This window comes from Lepisma saccharinum, chromosome 7 (assembly GCF_977018435.1).
Source record: "Lepisma saccharinum chromosome 7, izLepSacc3.1, whole genome shotgun sequence".
Taxonomy (NCBI): Eukaryota; Metazoa; Arthropoda; class Insecta; order Zygentoma; family Lepismatidae; genus Lepisma; species Lepisma saccharinum.
Window position 1 is genome coordinate 75504399 of NC_139235.1, and position 13133 is coordinate 75517531.

At 40.1% G+C, this 13133-nt stretch overlaps 1 protein-coding gene across 1 annotated transcript in view; it reads right to left on the reverse strand.

Moving 5' to 3' along the window:
- The window catches only part of LOC145990510 (uncharacterized), a 117085-nt gene extending 112208 nt beyond the window's left edge, over positions 1–4877 (reverse strand). The window contains exon 1 of the mRNA XM_083126206.1: positions 4620–4877. The gene's annotated coding sequence lies outside the window, so the exon portion shown is untranslated. The remainder of the gene's footprint in view (positions 1–4619) is intronic.
- Positions 4878–13133: the final 8256 nt, after the last annotated feature.

The window sequence follows — 13133 nt, forward strand, 5'->3', positions numbered from 1 at the left end:
ACCATCATGTCATTATCGCCAAATAAATACTAGCCTACTACTGAAAGGTCAACTGTTTCATCTTTACCACAAATTCAACATACACGCCCTAAAATCTAATAATGAGGTTAGTTAATATGGCTGTAGCGTCATGGGGGTTTGAAAGGAGGGGCAAACCGGTTCGTCGACCCCCTGGAAATTTGCATCGTTCATTTCAAGATGAAAATAAGTGAAAACTTGTTATTAACAAATACAAATCAGTTGGTTGATATTCGAACAGAATAACGAAGTAAAATACATCAAATCTAACAAAAATTGAGTGTAAAATTCAGGAATCATATTTATATTTTCATATTCTACCATTTGTAATTTTAGTTTGTTTTTTAGTCGGTTCTACTACTTTACACTAAACCTGCTAGGTGTTTGTATTCATTGTTGTTTTTGGTTATTATAAAATTATTATGCTCTAACAAATTAGTGAACTGATAACTCACGGCCATAATAAATTATCTATTATTGTAGTATATGTATTGTCAAGTTTTGACATGTCACAGAAGACTACACTTGACTACAATTGGCCCCGACTGTCAGGAACACAGTTTTCTCTTCTGTTTTTCTCATTCTTTGCTTATGAGACGAAGATTTATTGATTAATGGTTGTTGTGTTGTAATTTCTTTGTCCGCAGTCCGGCGTAAGTGACCGTGTTCAACCTACGGTGCTTTCAGACACTTGTTAGATAACAAATCGGGGAGGGTAACAAAACTTACTGGAATTATGATGCTTGTGTCATACATATTGTTGACCGACCTTTAGCTAACAAGTGGAGGAAATGCACGCCTCAATTTGTTCCGTTAATCACTTCCGTAGCGGGATGTTTTGGGTAAGGTTCAATTTATACGGGTCTGTTCGTGATACATAACGAACACGAGTAAGTGAGATCATGATTGTATTGAAATATGGACGATGATCCAAGAATGATTTAAGGGAGATTTCAGACCGAAACGGCCAGCGACAGGTAACACGTGTCGCTTGAAAGCGATCCCTCGGTATATCAATGCAATGTAACCATTTGAATCGAAGAGACACGACAAGCTGCCATAAGCGTGCGCACGGGGGGGGCAAGGGAAGGCAGTTGCCCCCCTGAATCACGGACGTTCGAATATTTTTTCCCACAAAGGGACAAACAAGGTATTTTTCCATTGGGCATGTTACCCCGATAATAGTGTTGCCCCCTCAAAAAACACCACTTGAATTTGAAATAATGAAAATTACTATGACTGAAATCAAATTATACGTGTAAAATATATACTTTTTAGGTTGACATTTGTTTTAGAAGGGGGAGATGTGGCCATCCTTGCCCCCCTTTTCAGACGTTCCATGCCCCTATATTATTATACTTTCACTTAGAAATTTAGTGTAGAGGAATCTTATTGCTATTATTACACAATATTATACTCTTAAAGAAAATGAAGTATTTTCAAGCCGATGAAAGTTCGAAGCAACTACGGGGAAAGGTGATTCAGTGGCACAACTACAAGCGGGCAGGGGGGCATTGCCTTTCCCAACCTTGGACGGAAATCAATTCTAGGGGGGCAAACATTGAAGTAAAAAAATGCAAGACTAGTAGAATCTAAGAGTAGCAGGACAAAAGAATATTGAAGATGGAATTAGTTTTCACGTCTTTCTTGCATTATTTCTTCCACACGGCCAGGAGCAACTTCAGGGGGGCACAGAGGGGCAATTGCCCCCCCCCCCGACTTCAAAATTTTATACAAATAAAAATTATTTTCGTAAAATTTTCTTGCTCGCTCGTCTGCAATGTCTGCTTTTCTTACAGTCTTGCCAAGTTCAGAGCAGTAGCAGGTAGGGGGCTGCGAGAGTTGTCCCTCTACGCCGAACGATCTGAATGAGAAAAATTGTAAACGAGAATGCCATGGCATCCCATGACATTTTTTGCTCGCTATTAAATCAATACTCTTTTCAATTTATATAAATTTTGATCGAAAAATTTTCTTTCTTTTCTGTAATGCATTGTGAATTACCAGAGGGACAAGTAAGAACAACTAAGTACTTCAGACAGTTGCTGCTATGACAGTTTGGTTTGGAGGAAAAGGAGCGTGTACATTTCAAAGACAATTTATATCATATTTGCATTTGGTTTGTTATGTGGCGGATGAATTGATTATGTAGTGCATTTAAATAATATGCTTTATATATATATATATATATATATATATATATATATATATATACACACACACACACACACACACACACACACACACACACACACACACATACACAGATATACCCATCAATGCAATAAAACTAAAAGAGTGAGATAAAATGTGATTTTTCTTTCCCGACCGAACTTTCATCAAGGCTTTTGTCCACCCTAATCAGAGGGTCTGCGCACGCCTATGCTGAAGGCTGAAGCTGCATGTGTCGCTCGGACTAGGCCGTTTTCTCAATACTGTGCATCATGCAGTCTCGTTCTGTTGTTCGCGCATGCGCGGTGAATGTTTTGGATAAGACCGAAGGGGCCCGTGTCGCTTGTCGTTTCTGTGTGAATTCAGTTAACACAAAATTCACCGCGCATACGTAACCAACAGATCGAGGCGACACGATTGCAAGGTATTGAAAAAAAAACGACCCAGTCCGAGCAATATGCAAGCGACAAGCTTCGGTTCGAAATGTTCCATTGATTACTGAGGGTTCGCTTCCAAGCAAGACGTGCTGCTTGTCGCCTGACGATTCGGTGTGAAAGGTCCCTAAAACTTTGCAGCGCGGTTGCATGCATACATTATCGCGAAGATAATTATGAGCGATGATATGATGAAGGAATACTCACAAAGAAAACACTGCCCAGGGCGGGATTCAAACCCTGGATCGCTGGCGTCGTAGCTAACCACTCCGCCCCGGAGGTCGGCTCACTCAACGTATTTGAGAATGCACAAATGCGTTTTGTGTTTAACAAATGCATCACGTTAAGAAGGAGGAGGAATCGAATTTTTACTTTCGCAGATATCTTCACCACTTTTACTTTTACACAATTTCAGGAAAATCGATCCGTAACTTTCTGCGTAATGCCAGAACCAGACAAATTGAAGTGAAATTACGGTGCGGCCTACTCGGTGGGACAATCTTCTTGCAACAGTCGGAGACAGTGGCGGTGATCAAGGAAGCGTGGGGGCAGTTGCCCTCCACATTTGGCTACGTGTTGCCCCCGCACTGGAGAGTAGGGGGTGCCAAACATTCACCTCGCACGGGTGAAAATTTTATCTTGGCCCGCCCCTGGAAAGAGATCACTGCTACCGCCCACCCCTTCCTCTCAATTCTGTTCCTGATTATTCATTACATATCACTTTTTGAAAGAACCGCTTCCGTTTGATACCACTTGGACATTTACATATAAAGACGCAAAATCACATTCAAACTCTAGTAAGATTTGGAAACGCCCTCGACCTCACAAATCAAGAACATCCAACGAGTTATTTCTTTTTTCCAGACCGGAAAAATGTTCGTTAAATTGTCACGAAGAAATGATGAGCATCGATTTGGACTATGTAATCTTAACGTATATTCACGAGTATTACCTGCATCCTAATCTTGCACCAAATACTAGTAATAAATTATTTTTAAGTATCGATAATACTAGAGCAATTAGAAAAAAAGCTTTGCTCAATGTTTGCAACCCTTTTTTTACCAAATAAAAAATGACAAAATCTGCTGTGAAATACAGTACTTAGTCGTACTATAAGGACATGCAACTGTCATATGTTTTCTGCAGTGCTTGTTTATCCGGTATAACTTTACACGCACAAGTTTAAAACACAACAAAACAAGTTTCGTTCTGGCAAATAAATCTTCCCGTTCTGAATTTATCAGCGGAAAACAAGTAAAGCAAACTAACGATTTGACTTTATGTTATTTAGCGCCGCTTTCCTGTCACTTTTGGCTAATCGCGACGATGAGGATGAGTGATGATAGGATAAAGGGACACTCACAAAGAACACCCATGATCAGCCCAGGATTCGAACCCGGGAGCCCTGGCGTCGTAGCGCACTCTGCTACGGATGTCGTCCAAATTTACGAAGTTCTGTTACAACTATTCAAGAAGTTCCAGTAACATGTTACGAACGCACGTACCGAAAATGTATCGCATTCTATTATACTACTTCCAAACTCTGAGAACAAACAATACAACAATATTTGCAAGAACAGGAGGACTATATTTATTAATATACAGGCGGAGAGCGCCAAAGTATACTTGTGTGGATGTAAAAATCTTATCGGTTGCCCCTGTCTATATGATTGTGTATTTCTCTTTGAAAAGGGGCGGGGTGAGCACCAGTGAAAGTATGTAGCCAACTAAGAACTATACAACTTCAAGTTTGCTTATTTTAATTTCGTTCACATCACGCCAGAAACGTCTGATGCAGAAAATATTAAATAATGCCGGATATTCTGTATCTACTGCTTGGCTATTTTCCCACCATCAAATATCTACGTCGCGTATAGAAAGTAAATTGCGTCTTAAAGCAGCGAACTTTAAGAAGCGTTAATTTACACTTAAAGAAAAAAGAATCGTCACTGCGAAATAAAATAAAACCTGTCACCTCACGGACTAAGAACTTACCGAACTTCCACTGTACACAATAGCTGCGGTGTTTTGCCTCGTAAATCAACCTGTTGACCTGCGGTAAGACTCCTTTCAGATGTTAAGATCTTCAGTTTACAAAAAAAGATTACACACACCAACTGTAACTCGAGGTATTTTAAACTGCAATCCAAACGAATGCTTTAGATAAGAAATGTTCAGCCAAGTTTGAACAATGAAGGCGGCAGACACCACGAACACTTCCTGTCGGTAAACAACTTGCTGGCTGATTGACTCACGGAAAACAGGCGGGCGTTAGTTTAGTATGTCGCTACCGCCGCTACGTGGCGCAGTGGTCGAGGATGTTTCAAATACCTGCAAGGTGTGTATACCCGGAGTGGGGGAACCTGACCTGTGGGGGAGGATCCGATCCTGTTACATCATCAGAGCAAGAAAACGTTGCGACGTTGCCTTCACAGGTGGCAGGGAGAGGAAGTGCCAAGCGCGTGTGAGAGGCGTGGTTTGCGGTTGTTGCAAAGGGAGGTTATTGGCCATAGAGGAATAACTCCTCTCTCTCTCTCTCTCTCTCTCTCTCATAATTCGTTAGTTTATATTTTGTTTATAATCACGAAACGATGAGGATGTATGATGCAGGGGTGTCCACAAGCCGGGTTTGTTGACGCAGCCCATCCAGCTTTTGGGCGGAATTTTTTGTGATGGAAATTTGACTGAATGGACAATGCAGAACTTCACCTACATTATCATGCATAACTGTTATCTATCATTGATCATATCGAGGGGGTCAGGGACACGTGCACCCGCTCCCCCAAAGACATGCCTAACTACAGCCCTTTGATAGATATTTTGGCGCCCTAGCAGGTACAGTGACAAGGGTGGCCCTGCCCACCCGAAATATTCAATGAACTCTGGGTAAATGTGAATATTTCAACAAAAAAAGTATAATTTGGCAGAATAGGGAGAATTAGAATGGTCTTTATTTAAGCAGGCGTGTTTCGGCCTCGTGGGAAGTTCTCCATCACTCTATCCAACATTTCTTTAGGAATACGAGCAATCTCTTCTTGTATCGCATTTCGTAGTGCTGACAGAGTCCTCGGCCGACGTTTGTAAACCTCAGCCTTAAGATACCCCATAGGAAAAAAAAATCACAGGTGATCGTGCTGGCCAGGAGATGTCACCACGTAAAGAAATCAAGCGCCCTGGAAACAGCTGTCTCAGCTCTTGGAGAGATATCCTGGCTGTGTGAGCGGTGGCCCGCCCCATCCTGCTCAATCTGCAGGGCATTGAGTCTTGGTGCAAAAAAAGTGTTGATCATGTGAAAGTATCGTTCCGAGTTTACGGTCACGGTGACACCTTCATTTTCAAAAAAGTAAGGGCTATTGATCCCGACTTTTCCAACCGCACACCAAACAGTAACACGGTCACTATGCAGAGGCTTTTCATGAAGTTCCAGAGGGTTGTGTGCACTCCAATAACGAAAGTTTTGTTTATTCACACATACCGATAAGTGAAAATGTGCTTCACCTGGCACAATTTCAAGGATGCTTGCAGTTGCACATGACCTCGTACGATTTTCCCAATCACGTTCACACAGTTCTTGAACAACAAGCATCTTGTACGGATGAAATCGCAAGTCCTGGTGCAAAATTCGACGCACACTCCGATCAGACAACTGAAGAGCTGAAGCATGTTCGGAAGCAGATCGCTTTGGAGATCGCAGAAACGAACGCCTCACTGCTTCATGGTTTTCTGGAGTTGTAGCGCTTCGTGGCCTTCCTCCACCCTTTTTCAACACAGAACCACTATACCCATAACGTAATGCTTTTTCGATCTGGAACTACCGCACGAGGGGCATGCTGGAAGCGTTAGCGAAAAGCACGCTGGGCAGCGACAACGGAATTACCGTTTTGAAAAAAATGATTCCACAGCGTAAGCGCGTTGTTCACCCGTGCACATTGCAATTAGTATTATTATTAACATTGTGCGCGTTGTTCACCAGTACACAATGTTAATAATAATACTAATTGCAATGTAAATAATATAATGTACGTGCATATAGCACCATGCCGTGAAAGCACATTTAGGGAACGTGGATACAGGGCAGGGGCGGCGCCAGAAATTTTTGACCGGGTGGGCAAAGCTGTATATTGATAGATTAGGGTGGGCAGGTATAAATGTAAGGCCATGTAAGTGTAAGTGAGTGTAAGACACATACGACATACAGACATATGTATCCCCTTCTCTCTTACACTCCCGATTTTCCTTCACTTCTTTCCCTTTCCATCTTTTTCATTTTCTCTAGTTCCATTCTTCAAATGTTTCTCTTAACTGCCGTGCACACACACATCACATGTGTGTGTTTGGTGTCTTCCCTCGTTCTTTTCTAACCTATTCTCACATCTTGTTCCACTTCTTTGTCTCCGATGGACACAATTATTTCAAGGAAGTGTTTGTGTGTGCGCAGCCATACATTCTAATCACATTCTTTTCTTCATGTCAATGTAGTGAAATAAATGTGAATTGGTTAAATCACATTTTGTCCTTCAGGTGCATAAATACAAGGCTTATGCCTACTCCACTTTATATATTAGGCGACAGTGATAGAAATTGTGATGGTAGACAAAGGTAAAGGATTAAATTACTTTTTCGTAATTTAAATGCATGTTCCTGATCATATTATTTTAATCATATGAGTTTTTGACTAAAACGTGGGGGTTAATGATCACTTTTCTTGGCTTACATTTGTCAGTTGTAAAAACCTTGTATCTGAATGTTTGCAGTAACTGCTATCGGGTGCCAAAACTTGGGGGCAAGGAAAGTTTACTTTTTTGGTAGAAAAGTCTTAGCATTAAGAGGCCATAGTGCGGGTATAACAAGTGGAAAAATGTGGCGGGGGACTCCCCCTTCGCTCCTCCAAATCGTCGCTACTGACTGTATATTTGGATTAAAATTAATGTCTTATTGGAAATGTAAAAACACACACACACACACACGGAAAAAACAATTCTTTGTTCATCTGCATAAAGTATCCCCAGGCTTATGAAAGGCAATTTTGACAAAATATCGCCCAAAAGTAATAATCAAGTAACATTGAAAAATCTGTTAGGTAAGTTGTAATTCGTTTTCTGAAGTAAGTGTTCGTTACTCATGCGGGAGAAGTAACACACGTATGGTTAGATGAACACATGCACTGAGGTAACAAATAGATTACATTTTGTAGAATGTGATTTTGGTCACAAGGAATTAATCGAATTTGATCCCCATACCCGATAATTCATCTCTTTTTCACAGACTTGGGTTGTATGGCGTGATCTTTCCGAAAGCACTCAAATGTCAACCTCTATTCTGCATACCCTGGAAACTTTAATCTTGCAGGCGAACGAGTCTCTGGCACCTGGAACCAAAGTCAAATTAATAATTTGTGGGGGTTGTATTTTCAGTGTTTGCATGTATTTGTCCCCCCCCCCCCCGACCTTCGTCACTTTCATCTAATCACCATTGAACTTCATCGTCGCCATTAGCTAAAATAGCAGAAAAGTGACTTCACATAGAACAAACTGTCGAATCAGTAACTACTTGCTCTTCCAAAAGTAGTTTCATTATAGTTCATACCCCTTCAAAGTTGAGGTGTTAGTTTCAATTTCACATTGTTTTATTGTTGGATCAAGGCATCTAACTCCGTGAACAATAACGTTGTTTTCCGGAAGTCTCAAATATTTGTTTCTGGCAATACACCCTCTTAAATGAACACATATTTTATGGTGATAATATAACACGTTCCCTGTGAGTTCTTTCTGTGTATTTTTTCTCCAATGCACATAACGTTGTTTCTACTGCCCCCTCCCCTGGTGGAAGCACAATGCACATTGGTTCTGACCCCACTTTAAACTGTAGGTTTAGTCCCGATTAGCCTATCTGCGCATAAAATTCGACTTAAAAACAAATAAACAAAATTTTCTCATGGATACTTCGTGACATACCTTTTCTTCTTTACTTCATCTGCATCTACAGATTCTGTTGACCTTTTCGGCTAAACTTCTGATGCTTTCAAAGTTTAAACCATTCTCATCGTGATTGATTAGTTCTCTGACGCCCTGAAAACAAAGCTTTCCTTCCAACACCTTCTTCATTTAATTCTAAGTAAGTTAATCACAAGAAAATCGCATGATTACGTAACTGATAGGCAAAATTATGTGTGGAACTAGGATTTCTAAATAGAATTAGCCTCCCATTATCAATTCAATAATTCTGTTGCTTTATCCAAACCCACATAACTGTTACATCAAAATTAATATACCTCGGAATTGTAGTGGTTATTGTGATTGCTTCTTATTAGTATTTTTTAGTAGAACGCATACAAAGTTGTTATTTTGAATACCATGTAGATATTTGAAAATTACAGATATGTCAAATATAAATATAAATATAAAAATTGTAATGAAAAAAAGAAAGACACTTCTGGAATTTCAATATAGACCTAATTAAAAAGTCGAAATAATTTATTGTGTTGCTGGAGGAAGCAACGCTGAGGTTTTTATTTGTTTATAGAGATTATTTTTATCATACGCAGGCCGGGATTTATCTTTGTGAAGACCCGGAGCTTACAACACCAAGACCCCTTCCCAAACCCCTCCACAGCTTCACTTATAACTTTTCCCCAAGCTACATGAGGTGGTTAGTTATACGTATTTCTACATTTTTCATCACATCCGAAGTACCTAATTTTTTCTTTATGTGGTACTTTTCAAAGCAGTTTTTTCCCCACTGAAGGCCCGGAGTGGCAGCCCTCAAGCTCACCCTAAACCCTGATCTCCTTTTGACCATACCCTGCATAATTTTGCGCCTCCTAAGCCTACTAGCTGCTTCTAATCATAGAAGTATTCAGTTGGTCACGTTTTCTTGTTTCAAGATCTCTAGTAATTCCTTTTGCTTTCTAATGACAAAGTTAAATCAGCTTTTTATGGGATGATGATATGCGAGCATTTCTAGTATAGATAATATTCATTAGTAAAATATACATGTAATGAACACCAGAATACACTTATTTATTGCAACATTCACATATCTCTAAGTATATATACTTAGTGAATTTGATTGGGTGGGCAATCGGGTGGGCGAAGTGCAGTTCGAAAGCTTTCCGCTTCCAGGCTTCAAGACCGCACTGCGAGTATGCTCTTGAAGTATGCTCGCTTCAAGTATGGTCTTGCAGCTTTCGGACACAGCCTAAGAAAACGGGCCAGTCCGGGCGACGCGTGCAGCTTGGCGTGTCGCTTCGGTTCGGAAGGTCTCATTTTTGTCTGATGGTTGGTTTCCAAGCGACACGTCTCTCTTTTTCCATGTCTGAAGTCTCTCTTTGTTCGTTCAATGAATTTACATTCCACAGAGTTCTCAACATGTATAAACATTTGTATTAGTTACCTTCATGAAAAGTGCGAACGATTTTCGCTATTCCGTCACAATTTTGAATTAAAAAAATTATACGAGTAAAGATTATCACAGCCAGTGGATGTTGCTGTTAAATATTCATAATTAATTTGCATGCAGTTAGGATTTATTTGCATGTATTTAGAAAAAAATACATATCATTAGAATAATTTACATTTATGTATTTGCATATTTATAATCTTTATGAATATATAATTATTTATATTATGAAAAATATGTATATAGAAGGTAATTAGAGGTACTAAATGTTATGCATATGATTTTATATATGTAAAAGTAAAAGTATGTAATGTATAAAACGATAATATTAATGTTTATAGTATTGAAAATAAGTTTTTATATTTTACATGAAACGCTATGAATGTTGGTAATGGGCAATGGTAAAGGTCCAATTACGATTTGGGACGGTTCCGGTACTCGAACCCCCGATATGTAATGTTAATAATTATAGTGTACTATGTGATAATGTTATTATGGTATGAAAGACGATGGTCCGACACGCTAGACCGACTAGACAAAAGCTAGACGAGAAAGGAATTTGGGGGATGTGCGGTCAGCGAGAATAGGAGAAAGGTATGCAACGCCGTAGGGCAGGGGAGGGATTGAACCATACACCAAAGGATGTCTGGGACTGCGCGGTCAAGGTCAAATCCCTGAAGCTATGCGTCACTTGTAGAACCGGTTTCCGCCGCCAATTAATATTCCGCTCAGGGTTGCCCCAAGGCACAGGATACTGTAGCGTGGGTTTTAGGGTAGAACACTTGCATGTGTAATATTCACAATTTCTATCCTTCACTTGCGAATATTACACGTACGATATGGTACGGATTTAGACCTTATTTGTTTAAATGAGCTCTCAAACAAACCCAATAGACGGCAGCACTACGGTGTTTGGAGCTTCTTGCCGTCAAGCGGTGATAATGAAAACTACTTCTCCCCCCTCCTTTTTTTTCTCCCCGATGATTCCGATCGGGGTAACCTTCAGTTCGCAACCAGACTTCCAAGCAGCAACACAGGAAACCTTCGCCTAGAGTGCCTGTTCCTTTGAGTGCCCGCCAGGACCACGGAGACGGAAGACCTTTTCTTACCAGCTACGGTTCCGGACTCAAGTGGGAATTCTCGGCTGTAGCAATGGGTACCCGAACGGACGAGAGAGAATGATTTAGGAGGAGACACCAAAGGAACATAAACAAGGTAAATCGGACACTACTATCTTGAAATCCTGTAGTTTGCTTGCTTCAGAACTTTTATATGCGAACTCGCATTTGACGTCCCATTCCCCCCCCCCCTTTTTGTGGTGATAAGCGAGTGTCGTGTGTTGGTTGCATGAACAGTAACCAAGCCTAATTGCCCCCAAAGGGAATTGACTTAAACGTAGGCTGCATAAAGTGTCTGACATACGAACGTTACCCACGCGGAATAATGACTGTAATATGGGATACTCAAACGCGAATCCTTTTTGACTATGCGAGCTACCATATGATGAAAAGTCCTCTTCAAATTTAGAGTGCTGCTTATGAACCGTTGGGGAGCTTGTCAGAATCTTGCGCTTAATTATATTCCCTTTTTTTTTATTCGAACGTCGCAACCCTCGCATTACCAACCTGAATTAAAACTTACCTAAATACCAATATAGTAGCATCAATACCCATGCGTAAGAAATCATGCCATTACGAAATAATAACTGTAAATTGTTAGAACTGTAAGTTTTCACGCAAATAGCGTGGCGTGCCATATTGCACCTGTTCTGAATTTTGTCCTCTTTGAGTGACACAACTGTTAATGTTAAATCCAGAAGGATTTTTTATATTTTGTTAGTAGTGTAAAATACCCTATTACTGGGGCGAGAAAGTATGAGCCCCCCTCAGGCCGATTTGGCTACACTTAAAACTAGCTCAATATGTGCATATGAGCTTATTGCTCAAGTGTGGTACTCTGTCTAACCCAAGACTTTTGTAAAAATGCCCTCGGGAATTTCCCGTGAAAGTATGACCCCCCTCAGATTGATTTGCCTACACTTACAAAAGCTGAATCTGTGAGATTGTTGTCCATAAGCTTGTTAAAAATATGGCCTTCTTGATATTGTTTTTGCTACACTTAAAACTAAGCCAAGATGCTCATAAGAGCTTATTGCCTCTAGTGTAATACTTGACAGTCAGTTCAGAGTATTAATATGTTAACCCGAATATTTTAATTGGGCACCAGGCCCAACTTGCATATCTAGTACTAAGACAATGCATTTTGCAGAAGCCTTCTAGAATTGCTCTGTGACTCTCTCATTTCTTACATCATAAACATATGATTTTTCACCTATAAGAATAACACTACATATAGTGTCATCAGGGAGTGTATCATGGAATTCACAGATAATTTTAATGTTTGTCCTGTCATTAACCACAACTTGTTTCCTTTTTGAGGTGTTGATGACAAACATGGGTCTCTGTGCTTTGAATTCATCTGGTGTGTAATACATGTCAGTATTGCCAGTAGTGACCCTTTTGTATGCTGTAAATGCTTCATATAATTTGAGGAAATCATCCTTGGACATGTTTAAATTATAATTTTCTCTAGGAAACACCTCATTTCTGCCATTTTTAAGATATATGTTCTTGATGTTGCAGCTATCGAACTTACTTGATTTTTTCCCCTCATTATTGTGTCTTCCAGTCTGAAACAGTACCACCACAAAATCTGGCATGTCATATTGTATACTGGAGAATGAATTTGTAGCATCAAACTCATAATAGCTACCAGTGGCAGGCTTCTGCACACATTGATATGTATAAAATTGTAAAGGCACCTGTGGATTTTTTAGGATATCTGCTTTGTATTTAAGAGCATAACTGGCCTCATATTCAACTACTGGAATTCTTAGCTCCATAGTCTGAATAAGGCACTTGCCTTCATCAGGTAGGGTATTAGGCAGAGCTTCCCCAGTAGAATTTAATGTACTGTACCTCATCAAAGCATTATTATCATTAGCAGCTCTTCTAAATGTGATTCTTAAACCACCCTTCCACATAATATCTTTGTAATCTGAGAAGAATCCTGGCAACAAGCGCATGGGGAACAGCACTGTGTGGCTTTTAG